Here is a 5565-nt window from a genome sequence, read left to right on the forward strand (position 1 = left end):
GCTAAGTGAGCTCGGAAATTTTTATTAACTGATATTCAATTTAAAATCCGCGCTCACACCTCCAAAAAATAATGGATATTGAAGACGCACTGAAAATGAGATGACTAAGCAATCATCAGTATGATTGGTTTTTGACCCAAAGGTCCCTTCCGAAACAAAATCCTTGGTACGGGCCTGACTGAGTCGAATTCAATAAGTACATGTCAGATATTGGCCCATTATCTTCTGTATCCTGAAGATCGGACCCACTGTCCTAAAGGTTTCTTCTCAAATCCTTAACCTTCGTCTATCACTTATAGCTAGAAATTCGAGGAGTCCAGAATCGATCGAGATCAGCGAAGCCCAGAGAGAGAGCAGCGACAAAGTGGTGGGCTCTCATGCCTATACAGCAAACAATTATCTAATTTACAGGAGTCTCAATTCATGAAAAAGTCAATCGTTAAATGACTGTATGACTGTAGAATGCCTTAAATTTGTAAAAAAAACGTTTCCAATCTTTCAAGCCGGCACTCAAAATTATATGTTTCAATATATGAAAATACATTGAAATACGCTAATCTTGAGTTAAATCAAATGAAATAAAAGACGAAAATTTAGACGATGGAGCTTCCCAGGCCTGTGCGCCGAAATCGAGCGGGCAAAGGGAAATGTTAGAGGGTTGTGTTAAACAGGTAGGGAAGGCGCGAAAATTTGAAAGAAAAGTGCGTCATCCACAATATTAACACTGCAAAACAAATTGTAATTTGTACTTATACAGGGTCCGCCATCTAACTTTTTTTTTTAACTAGCGATTAAGAAGTGTATCGAAAAGTGGTTAGCAACATTTTTTTTTTATTCAATAATATAATATAATATTAAGGCACACTGCTTAAGCTCTAAGATGCCAAGGGTATTTACTAATCTTAATTATCGTCTAACTTAAAACTAGAATAGTATCATTATATAATGTAGTATCGGGGTCGCGGGTTCTCGAGAATCCAGCTTTCAGCTGGCGATCGGTAGTGGCCGGTGAATTGAATTTAGGATGAGATGATTCCAGATGGCGTTGGTAATTTTCTATGTTGGCCGCATTCCTCGGTCCGTGTGGGTCCGCGTGGTTAGCAACATTGATCATTGAATAAAAAAGCGAAAAAAACATATTTTGACATCAGTTTTCGATATATTGTAGAAAAATTAAATTTTTATGTATTTCACTGATTATATTTAACTAGTTTCTGTGAAACGCTCGCACTTTGGACTTGGCATTCTTCATTAAATTCTGCACAGTTACTTTTGTGACTTTTCTGGTGGCAGCTGTCTAGTTTTTTTTTTTTGAACTCCTGCGTGTTTTGGGACACTGTACCTTCCTTCCGAAAGTGCTGCTTGACAATTGGCCAATACCTTTCGATTGGCCGAAGATCCGAACAGTTCAGTGGGTTGATGTCCTTTTCCACGAATTGTACATTATTTTTTGACAACCACTGTAGAACGTAGTTGGCGTAGTGGGCTGAAGTAAAATCCGGCCAGAAGAGAGGAGGAGCCTTATGCTTTCTGTACAGTGGCAGCATTCTCTTCTTCAAACATTCTTCCTCGTACACCTTGGCGTTAATTGTGCCCTTCGTGAAGAAAATCGACGACCGCAAACCACAGGTACAAATTGCTTTCCAGATTTCCTTCTGCCAAAACTTGTCCATCGCCACCGTGATGTCCGCGTCGTCCAGGTCCTGGTACACCGTTTTGGTATAATATTGCAGTTCGGGCAGCGCTCGAGAGTCTTCCTTGGCGTAGGTTTCGTCATCGATCAGGATGCATCCGTCTTTATTCTGTAGAATCCGGTTATACAGTTTTCGCGCTCTTGTTTTAGCCTGAACTTGCTGTACCAGGGACTTTTTCGGCACCTTCTGTTTCTTGTACGTTTTCAGGGAGTTCCGAACTTTGATCCGTTGAATCATCCCGATGCTGTTGTTGAATTGCTTGGCCAAATCCCGCGTCGACGCCGATGGGTTTTTCCTGAGCTACTCAACCACTTTTAAGTCCCGGCCGGGCTGGCTGGGACCCGTTTTCCTGCCGGATCGGGGCAAATCCTTCATTGAAAGGAGGTTACCGAACTTCTCGATAATATTTTTGACACTGGTGTGGTGCACTTTCACCCGTTTTGCAATTTCGTTGTACGTGACAACACTTTCTGAGCACCAAGTGTGCAGAATTTTCTTTCGCGTTTCCGGATTAATTCGACTCATCATTGAAACGATAAACCGTACCGAAACCAATCATTTGCGCAGCTGTTATTGACATGTAAACGAACATGTCACCGCAAAACACGCTGCAAAAAATTAAGCCATTTCAGAGTAATAACTGTTTGAATGTTGCTAACTACTTATCGATACACTGCTTATTTCGACATTGGTAACCTTAATGTCACTTCTGATTTGACAGTAACTTAGTGTTATCCTTCCGCTGAACGAAAATGGTTGTGTATAATCCGATATCCGGATATCCGATGCGCTATCGCTTCGCCAACTGGGCTTGCGATCAGCTTGAAGAAGATGCCGATTTTTGCCAAAAAATTATCTTCTCGGATGAGGCACATTTTCATCTCGGCGGGTATATTGATAAGCAAAATTGTCGCATATGGGGTACGGAAAATATGCACGTTACCATGGAAAAGCCGATGCATCCTCAGAGAGTGACGGTTTAGTGCGGATTTTGGTCTGGCGGCATCATAGGGCCATTTTTTTCGAAACTGAGGCAGGAGCCGCTGCCACGGTCAATGGCGAGCGCTACCGTACCATGATTAGCGATTGATTCTTCCCGTTACTTGAAGAGGAAGACTTGGACACGATTTGGTTCCAACAAGACGGCACTCCGTACGATCGATCTTCTGCGCACAGTCTTCGAAGATCGAATTATCAGTCGAAATTCGGGTGTCGTTTGGCCGCCTCGGAGCTGTGATTTGACGCCGTTAGACTTTTATCTTTGGGAGGCTGTCAAAGAAAAGTGTCATGTGGACAAGCCAGAGACAATTCAAGCCTTGAAGGACAACATTCGTGCAGCCATAGCTGAAATAAAGCAATAAAACAAGACCATCCGAGGCAGCCATTTGAATGAAATTATATTCCACAATTAACCGGAATGATTATACTTTAATATGAAAAAATAAATTTTGAAATCGGATGAACCGTTTGTGTTTTATTGCATGTTTAAAAAAAAGGTACATGGCGGACCCTGTATATAATAAGTACTCTATTGTCCATGGAAATTGATGATGAAAAATCTTCCATGCGGAGGAGTTAAAGAGTAATGCATGGCGTTCATTTTCGAAATTTGATTCACACGCAAAAAACAAGTGATCGAACAAACTTTTTTTATAAACGTCAACACAGCTCAGTACAACGAAAAGATATAACTCTTCCCGGTAGAAAAGTTCTTATGTTAGACAATTTTAATATTCAACAAACTCCACTGTTTTGAGCTACCAATAAAAATGTATACATGTTTCGCTACTAACTATATCGTTCATTTAAATTTCTTCCATGTTGTTTTGTGGAAGAACCGAGAAGCATATCGTTTTCCGTTAGTGTCCCTGAAGAAACCTTTTCGGGTTTGAAAATAGATAGTAGTCGCTGGGGGCCAGGTCTGGAGAATACGGCGGATGGTGGACCAACCCGCACCGCAAATCATTCAATTTCACCGTTGCTGTTTTATCAGGACACGAAACTTGTATTTTTTCATAGCTTGATGAAAACTAGAACTCGTCTGACACGATCAGCTGTTATTCAAACACTAGTGGATAGATTGCCATTAAATTTGGTATTGGGCTATTTAGAGATCCATGCAGTACATCCATGACGCAAAAAGGTTTCAATTATCAGTCTATTCGAAATAAAAATCCTGTTCTTCATCCTCGACAAAAACGTGGAGAATGAAGAATTGCTGAAAAAACCGACTTTCAAACGGAGCCTCGGATACCCATATAGTTATATACCATTCGACTCAGCCCGACAATATTGGCAAAGGTCTGTGTGTACGTATGCCTGTTTCTGTATGTGTGTATGTGAAAATGATGAACCGATTTGCACAAACTAATATTCAAATAAAAGGTCGTATGATCTCATGGGCCACTATAGAATTTTATTTCGATTCGACTTCCGATTCCGGAAATACCGAGTGGAAAATGGCACTCACTGCTCTCAGAGATGGCTGAACCGATTTTCACAAACATACCTTCAAAGGAAAAATCTTATAATCTGATCGGAAGCTCTTGAATTTTATCTTTGTCTAACTTTCGGTTCCGGAATTACAGTGTAAAATGGGATAATTTATTATAGAATTAGCACTCAATTTTCTCGAAAAATCCTTTACCGTTTTCCATAAACTGCAATGCAAGTAAAAGGTCTTATAACTCTTTAAAAAGTTTTAAAACTCGATCCAAATCCGAGTTACTGCACGGTAAGTGAAAAATTATCTATTTCATGAGTATTTTTTACAAGTGATGGCGAAAACAAGACCGAATAACTCATAAAATGATTGGTAAATTTTTATAGTTAGCAGATCCTGTTATTTTAAAGATATATAAACCTACTTTGGTACTTCTAGTCCCCGGTGTCCGGTTCCGGAGTAGTAGTGAAAAAAACTTCAAAAATGAGGCTCACTTCGATTACATAGCCATGGTTAAACCGATTTGCTCTTGATTGATATTGAAGCTCGCAATATTTGTCATCTAACTGTCATACAATTTACGACACAAATAAGCACGAAATTTTCAAACATGGCTATTCGATGGCCGCAAAAGCTTTTTTAAGATTATGACGGTCTCCGGGTTCCGGCACTGCAAACAGATGGTCAAAAACTCCAATATCAAACTTGCATTGATTTCTCATGAAATGTTAATGAGAAAGACATTTTCACACCACTAAGTGGATTAAAACAGGTTATTTTCTGGCACCCAAGATTGCGTACATGTGTTACGTATACGATTATGGGGTAGGGGGCTTCCTTCTTATATGACATTCAGTCTGGGCGGAGGATATCCTTCTAAATCACTGGTAACATACGAGAATCAGTATATTGGATGTCAATTTCGCGAGCAGCCGGCTGACAAAGGTAGACCCTGCAATTAAACTTTCAAGACGTCATCTATAACCATTAGGAAAAATTAGTGCATCCTGTACTTCTGGTTCAGACTATCGACCGAATCAACCGCAATCATAGTAAAGCGCGGCAAACAAACTAAAACTCTCATCAATACCAAACATCTCGAAAAATGTTAAGTATATCATCTATCATGCAATGCGTGTTAATAAAACCAAACTCAACGACGACAACACATTCCAACTTGACTCCGTTAAAAAATTATGATCTTTGAGTGAATTTAAATATATATATGTTGAATTCAAAGTCTGAATATTGTGGAATTTGGTTTTCCTAAAAAAAAATATGTACATAGAACAAACAAGGAATAGTAAAGATATTGTCATTATATTTTCAAACGAAAGTCAGCAAAAATTGACGTTCTAAGAGAAAAGTTGTTAAAGTAAAAGGACAGTTTCGGTTCGGAATTCAATTCAAACAATCTCACACTGTAAT

The sequence above is a fragment of the Malaya genurostris genome, chromosome 2 (genome assembly GCF_030247185.1).
Source record: "Malaya genurostris strain Urasoe2022 chromosome 2, Malgen_1.1, whole genome shotgun sequence".
NCBI lineage: Eukaryota > Metazoa > Arthropoda > Insecta > Diptera > Culicidae > Malaya > Malaya genurostris.